Source organism: Callithrix jacchus, chromosome 12, assembly GCF_049354715.1.
Source record: "Callithrix jacchus isolate 240 chromosome 12, calJac240_pri, whole genome shotgun sequence".
NCBI classification, from domain to species: domain Eukaryota; kingdom Metazoa; phylum Chordata; class Mammalia; order Primates; family Cebidae; genus Callithrix; species Callithrix jacchus.
Genome location: NC_133513.1, coordinates 78061961 through 78081066, shown reverse-complemented (window position 1 = coordinate 78081066; position 19106 = coordinate 78061961). Strand labels below are relative to the sequence as shown.

Sequence of the window (19106 nt, the reverse complement as noted above, 5' to 3'; positions counted from 1 at the left end):
TTAAAATGCATACATACTTTCTGGAAGCAGTCAAACAGACTTTTCTTTGTTGTAGTGTATGTGGATAAATTTATCAGAATAGCCAAGCACCTGACGCAAGAACTATAGAATATCCATTTCAGTGGAGCTATTATAACTGGAATAGGCAGTGAGTGTCCATGTAGAGTAAACCTGAGGAGTCAGATATGATCAGCCTAGAATGACGGAGCTTGATGCCAAACTCAGAGGACTCTGGATGGAGAAGAATTCTACTTGATTCACAAATCTCACTTTTAGAGGTCCTTCTATGCTGGATCACTAGAACCAGAGCAAAGATACAGTTGCAGAATGATAGTAATATACATGAATAATTCTGAAATTGTTATATTTTGTCTGGCTTCCCAAAACAATAATTACTGATTCACTGTTCTGTTCAACTCACATTTACTGAGGATCAACCATGTACAAAGCATTGTACTGGAAGAGAAGAGTCAAAGGAGCAGCACAGATGCTGGTTTTAGAAGTTAGCATCTAATAGGGATGTCTCATATATAAAAATAACCATCCTACCAGGCAAAAAAAGACTTCAGAATAAATAAGGGAATTCAGAAAACAGAGTGAGTACTTTTGAGAAGAGTCAGGGAGATCTTCATGGAAGAAAAGGTATTATTAGGTGGATACAGAAGCACAGGAAAAGCAATATAAATATGATGACTAGCAAAGAAATACCCATAGGAAAGCTATCAGCCATTTCAACTAGCTAAAGTGAGACTTTGTAAAGGTAATTGGCAGAGGTGTTGCAAAAAGTTCACAAGCGTGCTGGCACTAGTTCACTAAGAAAATTGAATGTGGGATAAGGGCAGCTCTGAACATTTTATGCAGCAAAAAGATATCACCATAACAATGGATTTAATAGACTAATCTGAGAATTCTGTGTAAAAGGAATTAGAGGGAGAGGTTAGAGACAAAATATTTGGTTAGGAGTCTAAATTCAGTTGGTGATTATGAGACCATTCATAAGAGGAACCCATAAGAGACGAATAGGTAAAATCAAAGGGTTTTAAGTCTTACTGAATGTGAAGAGCAAGGGAGAAATTAGGAATGTCATTGGGATAGAAAAGACATGAAAGGAAAATAGAAAAATCAGTTTGATAGATATAATGACATTCCACTAAGAATATAATGCATTGAACATACAATATCGAACATTCAAGTATGGATGTCCTGCAGGAGACAGGAAATGTGGGGCAGAAACTTTTCTTAGAATTAACTTAAAATTAACTTTAGAATTTCCTTCATGTGGTTAGCAGCTGAAGCGATGAGACAGGACAGAATTGTGTGAAAGAATAGAGAAGAAGATTACAAAGCCAAGGTTAGATTTGGGGAAATCCTTTCATTTAAGCGTTAGTCAGGGAAAGTAAAACCAGTGAAGAATAATGAGATGTTAGAAATCAGAGCAGTATAAGAGACCCCAGAATGCAAGAGGATATTTCATGAGAAAAGAGATGATCACAGTCTTAAAAGCTGAGAGGCATGCAGATAGAAAAAAGGGTGATAGATTTAGTCACCTGGGAGAAAACAGTTTTATTAAAGTGGTAAGGGTGGAATCCAGATTACAAAGTGTGAGTGGGTGAAAAGGAAGTGAGAGCACTGAGCCTACAGTATACAAGTATCCAGAAAGATGTAGCAAATGAAATACTAAAGGGAATATTTGATAATAAATGGGGCCTCAGGGGAGGAAATTATGGGCAAACGAGGAAAGGTTCTTGGAGAGCATATATATGTGTATTTTTGATTTTCTGAAAAGAGTCAACATAGAAAATTTGTAGAGAAATGCTGGGATGTAGATAAGGATAGTTGTGGGAACTTGGATGGACTTAAACTTACCATTTCTCTCCTTATCCAAACCTAGGCATATACAGTATGCATTGACAAGTGAATGGATTTGGTCAAACAAAGCTCAATACTTGAATTTTGACTGCACCATTTTACAAGAATATGGATGAATTAGTTAAATTCTGGGTCTCAGTTTTTCTGTCTGCAAAATTGGATAACATTATTGAAATTATAAAATTGATTTGAAAATAAAACAGTATAGCATATGTAAACATCCATGCTCAGCACAAGACATGAAATAAGCACTAAGTAAATATGCCCTTCCTTCACACTATTACAAAGCGTGAGTGAGTGGGTACAAAGGTGTAGGATTCCCTTGGATTTAGTAGTGTTACTTTCTACTCAGTGTTGGTTTATTTTCTGGGTTATATACAGAGAAGACACCTTGAGAGGAGTCTGCCTTATGCACAAATACAGAGAAATCAGCTTGGGTCTAAGAATTCAAAGAGTACATTTTTATACTCTTAGCAGAGAAGTTGGGCTTCCCACCAAATGTTCAATTCATAGCTTTAGTTTTTTTTTTAATGAAATTGTAACTGAAGGATCCTGTCAAAAGCCTGCTGCTAACACCTAATTTATGGCCAGTTAGAAGAGCACCAGGGCTTCATCCCATGCAAACAGATGGCAGACATTAGAACTGTCAACAAAAGGAGCTTCCTTTACAAATTTACAAGCAAAGTACCATGTTCCATAGCCCAGTGATTATGCTTTATCATTCCAGAGGGAGAGCAAAAGAACATTATTGTAACTAATCATGCATGTCAAATTTTTTAAAATGCTTATTGACAAATCAGAAGATGACAAACAGATACATGGTGTCCTTAAAAGGCATTCTCTGAATATTGGTTTCTTGTAGTCTACTCATTATCTTAACAAGTATCTGCAGTAATGTCAAAATTTGTTAATATTATATAAAAGAATATTAGTCTAACAGAACCACCCTTAATACATTTCCTAAATATATAAAAAACAATTAAGTACCTTTGGTACCTCTTATTTTGGAATCTGTGAAAAGAAATAAATATAAAACTAAGTATCCATGGGGGATTGGTTCAAGGACCCCCATTGGATAACAAAATCCACAGATGCTGAAATTCCTCATATAAAATGGCATAGTTACTTGCATATAACCTATGCATATCTCTCCTATATTTTAAAATATATCTCGGTTACTTATAATACCTAGTACAATGTAAATGCTATGTAAAAACTTGTTACACTATATTGTTTAGAAAATTACAAGAAAAAAATTCTGTGCGTGTTCAGTAAAGAAGTAACCACTGTCTTTTTTTGCTAAATATTTTTGATCTATAGTTGGTTGAATCCACAGATACAGAATGCATGAATGTGAAGGCTGACTGTACACTTTTGTATTCTCTAATAAGTTATGCAGTGTCTACTTATTCATTGTTATGGGAAGCTGTTTAAGCTAGAAGTTCTATTAAGATAATTGATTTTTTTTGGCAAACTGAGGATTATTTTGATAATTGTTCAAAGGCAACAACTTATAATTACTAGTAAATCTTAAAGAGTTATGTGTTTTTCCCCAGGAAATTGAGATCTAAATTATTAGAGTCCTAACTCTATCCCTGATTCACTGTGTAGCCACTGAGATACATCCATATTGATTATGAAAATTGAAATATTTTCATGCTGGATGATAAATAGCACTGGTCTGAGATCCCTGCATGTCTCTCCTACTTCTCTGCTGCCCAGGTTGTCTGATTGCCCCCTACTCCTAGGACATTCTTCTTTAGTCCAGCAAGTAAGAAGGTGACATCTGACAAGCACCAGGACCAGTGTCCATTTATTTTGGTCAGTTCCTGTCCCTACTGGCCACTAATTATTTTCCCTATCACCTCTGATAATGTCAAGCTAAAATATAATGTCTTATTACCAGTGGTTTTCATGTTTTTGCTTTACCAGGCCCATTTTTAAATAAAATCAGTTAGAAAGAAAACAGAGGAATTTTTTTGGCTGTCATGGAGGTAAGACTCCTAAAGGATCCAGAGGTCTTCATTCTTTCCCTCAATATCACTCCGGGTTATTCTTGAGGGCCTAGAAGACCCTAAGAATGATTTATATACCAGATATGGCTGATCAGGCCCCTGCCATCAGTGGCGCTCTGTGATATTTTTTATACCGTGGGGCCATCTTTGTTATTGGGAAGTGGAGACCAAGAACAAACCCGGAGTAAATTCAATGTCATAGAGCACAAAAATGATGAAATTAGGAGGGAATATCAAGCATAAGATTGTAGGGCATTGCAAGTAGTAATCTCTGAAACTGAGATATCTCTAGATATCATGTTTCAAATTTTAGAGCTCCCAGAATTATATTCACCTGGTGTATTCATGCCATATATTTAAAAATGTGGCCGGGCGCGGTGGCTCAAGCCTGTAATCCCAGCACGTTGGGAGGCTGAGGCGGGTGGATCACGAGGTCAACAGATCGAGACCATCTTGGTCAACATGGTGAAACCCCGTCTCTACTAAAATTACAAAAAAAATTAGCTGGGCACGGTGGTGCGTGCCTGTAATTTCAGCTGCTCAGGAGGCTGAGAAAGGAGAATTGCCTGAACCCAGGAGGCGGAGATTGCAGTGAGCTGAGATCGCACCATTGCACTCCAGCCTGGGTAACAAGAGTGAAACTCCGTCTCAAAAAAAAAAAAAAAAATGTACCCAGGCTCTTACCATGACTGGGGAGCAACTCATAGTAGCAAATAGATTACTGAGAAAGATTAGTCACAGAGAAAAACGTCACTGAAGTTGGCAAACTAAAGACTATTCCTTGGCACTCAGACTGGAGCCTAAGTATTGAAACTGGCTATGTTTTAATACATTTGACATTAGAGCTAGAGGAGGCAATTTTGATATTTATTCATAGAGAAAGATAACAAGGAATGCCTGCTTCCTGTGTCAGGTACTGGGACACTGGGATGGACAAGACACAAATTCAAAATAGGTCTGAAAACTGAGTATATAGAACTAACTCAATTAGAGACAGATCGGTGTCTGTATTAGAATGGCTTTTTGTTCCTTTACCAGTGCTCGTAGGAAAACCCCACTGCCTTCCACGTGTAGCCTCTGTTTAGAACCCATTTCTAACTCTAACCACAGCAGCATGTCCCCAGATATGGGGCTTCTAATGCTGGTCTCTCTCTGAATCTCCTCCCAGCCTTATTGCTTATGGTGAGTTTGTGCCTTCCTCCATTTCCTGTTACTATGTTTATTCAGATGTTCAACTCTAAGTTCCAGGGGCAAAACTTGGAATAGGATGAATGTCTTCTACCATTTTAAAGCCAGCCAAACATGCTAGGAGTTGTCTCAACTATCTCTTTCCATGACTTTAAACCAAAAATGTTGTATCTAGGTATACTCCTTTTCCAATGAGAATATACTTATTTTTGTGGTTAGATTATGCTTGTTCAGGGAGTGCTGTAATTCAACTCACATCATTAAATTGAATGAGTATAATATCACTCTTTCTTCCAAATCCCTGGACTTATATTTGCTGCTTAATACATATTTTTTGAAAAGCACACCAGTCATAACAGCTCTGTAAAAAAAGACAAGTTTAAATAATTGCAGCGGACACAATTCTAACAAGGCACATTGAGAAATACTGAATCCATGCTCTGGGATAGGAAGATCATGTGGTGAGCCAGCCATGCAGGAACCTGCACACCCATCTACATGGGGACCCAGATTGCCAATGGGGATAGAAATATATGGAGAAAATAGCATTTATGTAACTCTCCTCAGGGAGGATGCTATAGGTGTTTCTTATAAGCAACTTGGGGGTGGGGGGTAAGGCTTACCAGGTGCATATTTAAGGAAGAATAAATGATCACTAAACTGACTGGTAGGGTGTGTTTAGTGTAGGAGTTTTATCTTCTGAGTGGGGTCTGCAAGCAGGAAGCTATTATAGAACTACATGACTCAAACCAGGGGTTGGCAAACTTTTACTTAAAGGGCCAGATAGTAAATATTTTAGGCTGTGTGGGACAATTAATCTTTGTTTCAGCTACTCACAACTCTGTCTTTGCAGTGCAAAAGCAACCAAAGATGATATGTAAATGAATGAGAACAGATGTGTTTCAATAAAGCTTTATTTATGGACATTGACATTTGAATTTTATATCATTTTCTTATGTCAAGAAGTATTATTCAGCATTTGACTCTGTTCTCATTATTAAAACATATAAAAATCATTCTTATCTCATGTCCACACCAAAAATAAGCAACTGACAGAATTTGGCCTGTTGGCCATAGTTTGCTGACACCTAACTTAAACAATATTAGAAAGTGGAGGGCTATCCATAGTTGTCCTGTTCCAGTTTTTCTCCATCCTGTACTCAGCTTCTTAAAATAAAGCAAATACATAAAAGAACTGATTTGAAGTTCCTGATCAGCACTGCCAGTGGTATCCTCCAGTGGTCCTCCTAATGCCATCTATTGTCTTCCACACGCTGGCACTCTTTACTCCATTCCCTCAGTTTCTTCACTTTACTCTTCTGTGTACATTTTCTGTAACTCTTGTGCATTTTATCCCCTTCCCACTTCACTACACATGCACACACCTCTTTTTGTTTTTGATTCCTGTACCTCTTAATTCCACTCCTGCATTCCTTAGAAGTTTGCTTCAAGCTTTGCATTAATTTGATAATAGCTAATTAATTAGAGATTAAAATGGTTGTTTGCAATAATTGTTTCCATTTTGATAATGTACCCCTCAAGACTGAAAAATTTTGAAAATCCAGAAGAATATTTTGAAATGTCAGGTGCCACTTGGGGAGAGGAAAGGGACAGTACAGGGGAGATTTTGTGACAGCAAACCCTTGCAGGCACCACTCTAAGCCCAACAACCAGGTCAGTCTTAGGAAGGAACATGCACCCAAAGGTAATTTGTCCCACCTAGTTCACCTGTATTCTTCTTCTCATGTAGTTTGTCACTCTGTGTCCACACGATAAGACTGGATGAACTCCAATGTGTCACATCGCTTGTTGTCACATTGCTGAACTAATACAATGAAAAACTTAAAATATTTCACAGCCTCAGCCTTTCCTACAGCCTAAGTGGATTTTATTTTTGTTCATTTTCCAGAACAAAATCTAGGGTGATGTGAGGATATTGGCAGGATGATCACAGTAAAACAAATGTGCCTTGTTACAATGGTGTCAGCTGCAATTATTTGAACTTGTCTTTTTTTTACAGAGCTGTTATTGACTAGTGTGCTTTTCAAAAAAAATGTGTATTAAACAGGAAAGATAAAATCCAGAGGTTTAGAAGAAAGAATGATATTATATTGGTTCGATTTAATGATGTGAGTTGAATTATAGCACTCCCTGGACAAGCATGATCTAACTACAAAATAAGTATAGTCTCATTGGAAAAGGAGTATACCCAGAGACAACATTTGTGGTTTAAAGTCATGGAAACGAGAAAGATGAGACAACTCCTCACATGTTTGGCTGGCTTTATGTGGTAGAAGACGACTCTTCAAGATGGAGGGGTAGGAGCAGCTCGTGGTTTCAGCAGCTCGCGGTTGCGGCTCTCAGTGAAGGCTCAGAGGGTGAGTTCAAGCTGCATTTTCAGATGGATCTTTGTTGCCCACAGAACGGGGGGATTCCCAGATGGAGGAGAGACAGGGAGCGCCACCTCCACTGTTTTGGTCAGTACTGCCATTGCGGCTGGCGCAGCAGCACAGGGGCACTCTGCACAAGGCGCACTGGTCTGGATGCCCTGTTAAACCGGCAATCTGAGATGTGGGAGGGCAGATTAGCATATCCATCCGATTCAACGGGACTTGGACAGTGACCCAGACCAGGAGATTCCCAGGAGGCAACATTTGAGCTGGCCAGTGTGTCGCTGCACGGGAAATCACACGGATCCCAGTCCCCAATCAGCGGGCGATTGAAATACCTGGAGGAGAGTCAAACTTTCAACTTAGGAAAGGTAAAAAGAGGGGCTCTGAGGCAGCAAGCCAGGTGACCAAGCGCGGCAGGTCCCACCCCCATAAGGACAAGCAGGGTGGCGATTCCATAAGCCCGGGGTTGAGTGTTTCACTGCGGATGCAACTGAGCCTGGGATGGCGCAGCTCAGAGGGGGAGGGGCGTCCCCCATTGCCAGAGGCAATCCGCCCCTATGGAAGTATACTCCCATTGCTGTCGCAGCCTGCCGTTGCCAAGGCAACCCGCCATAACAGAGAGACTCTGCTAATACAGAGGCAACAGAGCTGAGCTCACGACAGCAGGGCGGAGCCCTCAGTAACAGGGCAAAGTCCAAGGCAACAGAGCAGAGCCCGCCACAGTAGGGCGGAGCCAAAACCAACAGAGCAGAACCTCGGCAGGCAAATAGTGACTAGACTGCCCCCTAGCTGGGCAGGAAAGTGCAACAGATACTCATAAAGAAAGCCCTAACACCCCAAGACAGAACATCTGAGGAAAAAACAAAGGGTTTTATGAGTTCTGCTGCAGCAGACTTAAAAGTATCTGCCGAACAGTCCTCAATGAACAATGGAGCTCACAGCTCAGCACTCGAGCTCCTATAAAATACAGATCGTCTCCTCAAGCAGCTCCCTGACCCCTGAATGTCCAAAGAGTCACCTCAGAAAGGACTGATCAGACTGACATTTGGTGGGCATTATTCTGGGACAAAGATAGCAGAAGAAGAAACTGGTAGCATCCCTCACTGTTCTGCAGCTGCTACAGGTGTACCCAAGACAAGCAGGGCCTGGAGGGGACCTCAGCAGTCGTACAGCAGAGGGGTTAGACAGTTAGAAGGAAAACTAAGCAACAGAAATACTTCACCATCAACAATCTGGACGTCCACTCAGAGAACCAACCGAAAAGTCAACAACTACTCAGCCTACAGGAGGATAAACCCACAAAGATGGGAAGAAACCAGTGCAAAAAGGAGGAAAACACCCGAAACCAAAAGACCTCCCCTCCTACAAGGACCAAAACTCCTCTCCAGCAAGGGAACAAAGCTGGACGGAGAATGAAGGTCATGAAATGATGGAATCAGACTTCAGAAAGTGGATAATGACAAACTTCCATGAGCTAAAAGAACATGGTCTAAATCAATGCAAAGAAACTCAGAACTTGAAAAAATATTTGAAAAAAAGATTCAAGGAAATGATAACAAGAATGGACAACTTAAAGAGGAATATAAACGAATTGAAGGAGCTGAAAAACACAACACGAGAACTTCACGAAGCATGCACAAGTTTCAACAGCTGAAATGACCAAGCAGAAGAAAGAATATCGGAAGTCGAAGATCAACTCAATGAAATATAACGAGAAACCAAGATTAGAGAAAAAAGCGCAAAAAGGAATGAACAAAGTCTCCAAGAAATGTGGGATTATATGAAGAGATCTAACCTACGTTTGATAGGTGTACCAGAATGTGGTGAAGAGAATGAATTCAAGCTGGAAAATAACTCTTCAGGATATTATCCAGGAAAATTTCCCCAACCTAGCAATCCAGGCCAATACTCAAGTCCAAGAAATACAGAGAACACCACAAAGATATTCCACAAGAAGAGCAACCCCAAGGCACATAATCATCAGAATCAACAGGGTTGAAATGAAGGAGAAAATACTAAGGGCAGCCAGAGAAAAAGGTCAGGTCACCCACAAAGGGAAACCCATCAGACTCACAGCAGATCTCTTGGCAGAAACTCTACAAGCCAGGAGACAGTGGGGGCCAATATTCAACATCCTTAAAGAAAAGAACTTTCAACCCAGAATTTCATGCCCAGCCAAACTAAACTTCATAAGTGAAGGAAAAATAAAATCCTTTGCAAACTAGAAATACTCAGAGATTTGGTCACCACCAGGCCTGCTTTACAAGAGTTTATGAAAGAGGCATTACACATAGAAAGGAACAACCAGTACCAGCCATTCCAAAAACATACCAAATGCTAAAGAGCATCAAGAAAAAGAATAGTCTGCACCAACTAATGGGCAAAACAGCCAGCAAGCATCAAAATGGCAGTATCAAATTCACACATAACAATATTAACCCTAAATGTAAATGGGCTAAATGCACCAATCAAAAGACACAGACTGGCAAATTGGATAAAAATCCAAAACCCATCAGTGTGCTGTATCCAGGAAACCCATCTCACATGCAAGGATACGCAAAAGCTCAAAATAAAGGGATGGAGGAAGATTTACCAAGCAAATGGAGAGCAAAAATAAGCAGGAGTTGCAATTCTCGTCTCTGATAAAATAGACTTTAAAGCAACAAAGATCAAAAGAGACAAAGAAGGTCATTACATAATGGTAAAAGGATCGATACAACAAGAAGAGCTAATGATCATAAATATATATGGACCAAATACAGGAGCACCCAGATATATAAGGCAAGTTCTTAATGATTTACAAAGAGACTTAGACTCCCACACAATAATCATGGGAGACATTAACACTTCACTGTCAATATTAGACAGATCAAAGACAGAAAATTAACAAGGAAATCCAGGACTTGAACTCAGACCTGGAACAAGCAAACCTGATAGACATTTACAGAACTCTCCACCCCAAATTCACAGAATATACATACTTCTCAGCACCACATCACACCTACTCTAAAGTTGACCTCATAATTGGAAGTAAAGCACCCCTCAGCAAATGCAAAGCAACTGACATAATAACAAACAGTCTCTCAGACCATAGTGCAATCAAGTTAGAACTAATAATTCAGAAACTAACTCAGAACCACACAGCTTCATGGAAACTGAACAACTGGCTCTTGAATGTTGAATGGATAAAGAATGAAATGAAGGCAGAAATAAAGAAGTTCTTCGAAACCAACTAGAATGAAGACACAACATACCAGAATCTCTGGGACACATTTAAAGCAGTCTCTAGAGGAAAATATATAGCAATAAGTGCCCATATGAGAAGAGTGGAGAGATCCAAAATTGACACCCTATTATCAAAATTGAAAGAGCTAGAGGAGCAAGATCAAAAAAAACTCAAAACCCAGCAGAAGACAAGAAATAACTAAGATCAGATCAGAACTGAAGGAGATAGAGACACAAAAAACCCTTCAAAAAATCAATAAATCCAAGAGCTGGTTTGCTGAAAAGATCAACAAAATAGACCACTAGCCAGACTGATAAAAAAGAAAAGAGAGAACAACCAAATAGATGCAATAAAAAATGATAAAGGGGAAATCACCACAGATTCCACAGAAATTCAAACCATCATCACAGAATATTACAAACAACTCTATGCACATACACTAGTAAACCTGGAAGAAATGGATAAATTCCTGGACTCCTGTGTCCTCCCAAGCCTAAACCAGGAGGAAGCTGAAACTATGAATAGACCAATAACAAGGTCTGAAGTCGAGGCAGCAATTAAGAGCCTACCACACAAAAAAAGCCCAGGTCCAGATGGGTTCACAGCCGAATTCTACCAGACATACAAAGAGGAGCTGGTATCATTCCTTCTGAAACTATTCCAAATAATTCAAAAAGAGGGAATCCTTCCCAAATCATTTTATGAGACCAACATCATCCTGATACCAAAACCCGGCAGAGACCCAACAAGCAAAGAAAACTTCAGGCCAATATCCATGATGAACATAGATGCAAAAATCTTCAATAAAATACTGGCAAGCCGATTGCAACAGCACATCAAAAAACTTATCCATCATGATCAAGAAGGATTCTTCCCAGGGATGCAAGGCTAGTTCAACATATGGAAGTCTATAAATGTAATTCACCACATAAACAGAACCAAAAACAAAAACCACATGATTATCTCAATTGACGCAGAGAAGGCATTTGACAAAATTCAACAGCCCTTTATGCTAAAAATCCTCAATAAACTCGGTATTGATGGAACATATCTTAAAGTAATAAAAGCTACTTATGACAAACCAACAGCCAATATCATACTAAATGGGCAAAACTGGAAGCATTCACTTTGAAATCTGGCACTAGACAAGGATGTCCTCTTTCACCACTCCTATTCAATATAGTACTGGAGGTTCTAGCCAGAGCAATCAGGCAAGAAAAAGAAATAAAGGGTATTCAAATAGGAAAGGAGAAAACCAAATTGTCTCTATTTGCAGACGACATGATAGTATACCTAGAAGACCCCATCGCCTCAGCCCAAAAACTCCTGAAACTGATAAGCAACTTCAGCAAAGTCTCAGGATATAAAATCAATGTGCAAAAATCACAAGGATTCCTATACACCAATAACAGACTTAAAGAGAGCCAAATCAAGAATGAACTGCCATTCACAATTGCTACAAAAAGAATAAAATACCTAGGAATACAACTTGCAAGGAACATAAGAGATCTCTTCAAGGAAAACTACAAACCACTGCTCAAAGAAATCAGAGAGGACACAAACAGTTGGAGAAACATTCCATGTTCATGGTTAGGAAGAATCAATGTCGTGAAAATGGTTATACTGCCCAAAGTAATTTACAGAATCAACGCTATCCCCATCAAGCTACCATTGACTTTCTTCACAGAACTGGAAAAAACCATCATGAACTTCATATGGAACCAAAAGAGCCCGCATAGCCAAGTCAATTCTAAACAAAAAGAACACAGTGGGGGGCATCATACTACCAGATTTCAAACTATACTACAAGGCTACAGTAACCAAAACAGCATGGTACTGGTATTAAAACAGAGATATAAACCAACAGAACAAAACAGAGGCATCGGAGGCAACACAACATATCCACAACCATACAATCTTTGATAAACCTGACAAAAACAAGCAATGGGGAAAGGACTCCCTGTTTAATAAATGGTGTTGGGCAAACTGGCTAACCATATGCAGAAAGCAGAAATTGGACCCCTTCCTGACACCTTGCACTAAAATTAACTCCAGATGGATTAAAGACTTAAACATAAGACCTGGCGCCATAAAAACCCTAGAGGAAAATCTAGGCAAAACCATTCAGGACATAGGAGTAGGCAAGGACTTCATGAACAAAACACCAAAAGCATTGGCAACAAAAGCCAAAATAGACAAATGGGACCTAATGAAACTCCACAGCTTCTGCACGGCAAAAGAAACAGTCACTATAGTGAATTGGCAACCAACAGAATGGGAAAAAAATTTTGCAGTGTACCCATCTGATAAAGGGCTGATATCCAGAATATACAAATAACTCAAACAAATTTACAGGAAAAAAACAAACAAGCCCATTCAAAAATGGGCAAAGGATATGAACAGATACTTTTCGAAAGAAGACTTGCATGAGACAAACATATGAAAAATTGCTCATCATCACTGGTCATTAGAGAGATGCAAATCAAAACCACATTGAGATACCATCTCACGGCAGTTAGAATGGCGATCATTAAAAAATCTGGAGACAACAGATGCTGGAGAGCATATGGAGGAATAGGAACACTTTTTCACTGTTGGTGGGAGTGTAAATTAGTTCAACCATTGTGGAAGACAGTGTGGCGATTCCTCAAGGCCTTAGAAATGGAAATTCCATTTGACCCAGCAATCCCCTTACTGGGTATATATCCAAAGGACTATAAATCATTCTACTATAAGGACACATGCACACGAATGTTCATTGCAGCACTGTTTACAATAGCAAAGACCTGGAACCAACCCAAATGCCCATCCATGATAGACTGGATTGGGAAAATGTGGCACATATACACCATGGAATATTATGCAGCAATCAAAAAGGATGAGTTTGTGTTCTTTGTAGGGACAGGGATGAATTTGGAGAACATCATTCTCAGCAAACTGACACAAGAACAGAAAATGAAATACTGCATATTCTTGCTCATAGGCGGGGGATGAAAAAAGAGAACACATGGACACAGGAAGGGAGTACTACACACTGGGGTCTACTGGGGGAATAGGGGAGGGACAGCGGGGGGTAAGGGGTGAGGGATAGCCTGGGGAGAAATGCCAAATGTGGGTGAAGGGGAAGACGGCAGCAAAACACACTGCCATGTGTGTACCTATGCAACTATCTTGCATGATCTGCACGTGTACCCCAAAACCTAAAATGCAATAAAAAATAAAATAAATAAATAAATAAAATGGTGGAAGACATTCATCCTATTGTCAGTCCTTATAATAATGATATATAGCATCACTGACGGGGATGCCCACACTGTTGGGTCATCTCCCCAACCAGAACTTACTGGCTGCCTGCCATATGTGAACCATCCAGACATCTAGTACAAACTCCCAAAGGTTCTCTTTAGTAACCTTTTGACTTTGTTCAGAGTAAAGGAAGTCCAATCTCAATTTTCAATATGCTGGTGGGCCATTAGTCAACATTTTGCACACTTAAAGAATCATTTTTTAAAATTTCATCTGCTAAGTGTATAAGTCAGAAAGTCATAGAAGAGATTAAAGAAGGAGAAGTAAAAGGTAACCTACAAGCGAGGGCTTACCAAGCATTTTCTAGAAAAGGTCCATCAACAAATATTTTCAGCTTTGTGGGCCAAACAGTCTCTGTCATGAAAACTTAACTCTGCCATTTCACCCAAGAGTCATAGGTTTTTAACCCTTTTATAAATAGCTTATTTTACAGATGAAGAATTTGAGGCTCAGAAGTGTCAGGTATACTCAAATCACACTGTTTAATAAGAATTAATCAGAACAGATTAGGTATTCACATTCTTGTAATAAAATCCATTTGTTACACCATTGGATTTTAGAAAAGAATGAGAAAAACTTATGTTCCAATTTTTTTAGTTTAAAAATGAGACAGGCGAGTCCCAGAAAGAGTATGGATTGTCCAAGCTCTTTAGTGACAAGGGTGGGATTATAGCACAGGTCTCATGACATCAGTTTCAGTGCTTTTTCACCTGTCCCACATTAGTTTATAAATGGCTAAGATAGAAAACTCAGACATTTATTAATTCAATAAGGACATACTGAGAGTATCAACTGGATATAATGCATAAGGCTCAGTGCTATGATATATCAGGATGTTTAAAACAGACAGTTTCCTTCAAGAATCTTAGAGTCATGAAATATAAACAATATGATACTGTCCACCTGGAGATCCAACATGGCTGAATAGGAACAGCTCTGGAATGCAGTTCCCAATGAGAACACAGAGGGTGAGTGATCACCACATTTCCAAACAAGTTTTTACTGCCCACGGACCAGGAGATTCCTGGGTGGAAAAGTGCCACAAATCTCCAGAATGGCTGCTTCAGCCAGAGCAGTGGGTCTTCACACAAAAACTCACATAAATCTGGGTGACTGTTTCAACTGGTTCCTAGAAAGCCTGGGAGACAGAGTTGCCCATTCAACTGATAAAGAGGGGGCTGATACAGGGAGCCAGGTGATCTGGCTCCCACCCCCACAAAGACCAGCAATCTGAAATGCTCTGGATTGAGAATTTCACAGCAAGTACAGCTGGACCCAGGATGGTCCAGCTTTGTGGGGGGAAGGGCGTCTCCCATTACCTAGGCAGTCTACCACTACTAAGGCAGTCTGCCATTACTGTGGCAGTCCACTATTACCAAGGCAATCCAACATTACTGAGGCAATCTGCCATTACCAAGGCAGTTCGCCATTACTGAGGCAATCTGCCATTACTGAGGAAATCTGCCATTACAGAGACAGTCTACAATTACTGAGGCAATCCGCCATTACTGGGACAGTTATAACTATACCTCTATAAATAAAACCACAAGGAAGTTCACACAGCAGCTGAGCAGAGCCCACAGCAGTTCAACGATGCCTCTGCTGGTAGACTGTGACTAAGCTACCTCCTTGCTGGAAAGGGCATCTCTGAAAAAAGGCAGCAGCATATCACGAACTTCAAAATAAAACCCCACCTTCCTAGGACAGAGCACCTGGGAAAAAAGGTGGTTATGAGTTCTGTTGCAGCAGACTTAAATGTACCTGCCCAGCATCTCTGAACAGGACAATGGAGCACACAGCTCAGTGCTTGAGCTCCTATAAGGGACACACTGTCTCCTAAAGTAGCTTCCTGACCCCCATATATTTAAAGAGACACCTCATAAGGAGACTCAGCCTCACATCTGGCGGGTATCCTTCTGGGACAAAGATAACAGAAAAAGAAACTGGCAGCAACCCTTACTCTTCTGTAGCTGCTGCAGGTGATCCCCAGGCAAGCAGGGTATGGAGTGGAACTCCAACAGTCCTATAGTAGAAGGGCCTGACTGTTAAAAGCAAAACTAAAAAACAGAAAGAAATAACTTCATCATCAACAAAAAGGATGTCCACTCAGAGACCCCATCCTAATGTCACGAACTACAAAGACCACAGGTAGATAAATCCACAAAGATGGAAAGAAACCAGTGCAAAAAGGATGAAAACACCAAAAACCGGAATGCCTCTCCTCCTCCAAGGGATCATAACTCCTCACCGGCAAGGGAACAGGGCCATATAGTGAATGAGTCTGATGAATTGACAGAAACAGGCTTCAGAGAGTGGGCAATAACAAACTTTTGTGAGCTAAAAGAACATGTTCTAACCCACTGCAGAGAAACTAAGAACCTTGAAAAAAGATTTGGTGAAATGCTAAAGAGAATAAACAGCTTAGAGAAAAATATAAATGAATTCATGGGGCTGAAAAACAAAACACGAAAACTTCGTGAAGCATACACAAGTTTCAATAGCCGAATCAACCAAGCAGAAGAAAGGGTATCAGAGATTAAAGATTAACTCAATGAAATAAAAAGAGAAGACAAAATTGGAGAAAAAAGAGTGAAAAGAAATGAACGAAGCCTCCAATAAAATATGGGATTATATGAAAAGACCTAATCTACATTTGATAGGTGTACCTGAAAGTGACAGAGAGAATGAATCCAAGCTGGAAAACACTCTTCAGGATATTATCCAGGAGAACTTCCCCAACCTAGAAAGGCAGGCCAATATTCAAGTCCAGGAAATACAGAGAACACCACAAAGATATTCCTCAAGAAGAACAACCCCAAGGCACATAATTGTCAGATTCACCAGGGTTGAAATGAAGGAAAAAATGCTAAGGGAAGCCAGAGAGAAAGGTCAGATTTCCCACAAAGGGAAGCCCATCAGACTCACAGTGGATCTCTCAGCAGAAACCCTACAAGCCAGAAGAGAGTGGGGGCCAATATTCAACATCCTTAAAGAAAAGAACTTTCAACCTAGAATTTCATTTTTAGCCAAACTAAGCTTCATAAGTGAAAGAGAAATAAAATCCTTTATGAACAAGTAATTGCTCAGATATTTTGTCACCACCAGGCCTGCCTTACAAGGGCTCCTGAAAGAAGCACTAACCGTAGAAAGGAACAACCAGTACCAGCCACTCCAAAAACAGACAAAATGATAAAGAGCATCGACACAATGAAGAAACAGAATCAACTAATGGGCAATACAAGCAGCTACCATCAAAATGGCAGGATCAAATTCACGAATAACAATATTATCCTTAAAAGTAAATGGGCTAAATGACCCAGTCAAAAGATACAGATGGGCAAATTGGATAAAAAGTCAAAAACCATAGGTGTGCTGTATTCAGGAAACCCAACTCACATGCAAAGATACACATAAACTCATATTAAAGGGATGGTGGAAGATTTACAAAGGAAATCAAGAGCGAAAAAAAGGCTGGAGGTGCAATCCTAGTCTCTGATAAAATACACCTTAACCCAACAAAGATCAAAAGCAACGAAGAAGGGCCTTACGTAATGGTTAAAGGATCACTGCAACAAGAAGACCTAATGATCCTAAATATATACACACCCAATCCGAGAGCACCCAGATACATAAAGCAAGTTCTTAATGACCAACAAAGATACTTAGTCTCCCACACAGTAATACTGGGAGGCTTTAACACTCCACTGTCAATATTAGACAGAGAAAAGAAACAGAAAATTAACAAAGATATCCAGGACTTGAACTCAGATCTGGACCAAGCAAACCTAAGAGACATCTACAGAACTTTCCATCCCAAATCCACAGAATATACATTCTTCTCAGCACCACATCACACCTATGCTGAAATTGACCACATAATTGGAAGTAAACTACTCCTCAGCAAATGTAAAAGAACAGAAATCATAACAGTCTCTCCAACCACAGTGCAATCAAATTAGAACTCAGGATTAAGAAACTAACTCAGAACCACACAATTTCATGGAAACTGAACATCTGGCTCCTGAATGTCAACTGGATAAACAGTGAAATGAAAGCAGAAATAAAGATGTTTTTTGAAACCAACGAGAATGAAGACACAACATACCAGAATCTCCGGAACACATTTAAAGAAGTGGCTAGAGGAAAATTTGTAGCAATAAATCCCCACAGGAGAAGCAAGGAAATATCTAAAATGGACATCCTATCATCAAAATTGAAAGAGCTAGAGGATCAAGATTAAAAAAAAAGCTAGCAGAAGACAAGAAATAACTTAAGATCAGAGCAGAACTGAAGGAGATAGAGACACAAAAAAATCCTTTAAAAATCAATAAATCCAGGATCTGGTTCTTTGAAAAGATCAACAAAATAGACCACTAACCAGATTAATAAAAAAGAAGAGAATAATCAAATAGATGCAATAAAAAACGATAAAGAGGATACCACCACCGATTCCACAGATACAAACTACCATCAGATATTGCTAGAAACAACTGTATGCACATAAACCAGTAAACCCAGAATAAATGGATAAATTCATGGACACTTGCACCCTCCCAAGCCTTAAACAGAAAGAAGTTGAAACCCTGAATAGATCAACAACAAGGACTGAAGTTGAGGCAGCAATTAATAGCCCACCAATCATAAAAAGCCCAGGTCCAGTTAGGTTCACAGCTGAATTCTACCAGACATACAAAGACGAGCTGGTACCACTCCTTCTGAAACTATTCCAAACAATCCAAAAAGAGGGAATCCTTCCCAAATCATTTTATAAGACCAACATCATCCTGATACCAAAACACAGCAGTGACTCAACAAGAAAAGAAAACTTCAGGCCAATACCCAGGATGAACATAGATGCAAAAATCTTCAATAAAATACTGGCAAGCTGATTGCAACAGCACATTAAAAAGCTTATCCATTATGATCAAGTAGGCTTCATCCCAGGGATGCAAGGCTGGTTCAACCTACACAGCCTATAAATGTAATTCACCACATAAACCAAACCAAAGACAAAAACCACATGATTTTCTCAATAGATGCAGAGAAGGCCTTCGACAAAATTCAACAGCCCTTTATGCTGAGAACTCTCAATAAAGTAGGTATCAATGG

The 19106-nt window shown here is 39.6% G+C and overlaps 1 protein-coding gene across 5 annotated transcripts in view; it reads left to right on the top strand.

The window, feature by feature from the left end:
- Positions 1–19106, top strand: part of PRKG1 (protein kinase cGMP-dependent 1) — a 1319131-nt gene that overhangs the window by 1142504 nt on the left and 157521 nt on the right. The window lies entirely within an intron of this gene.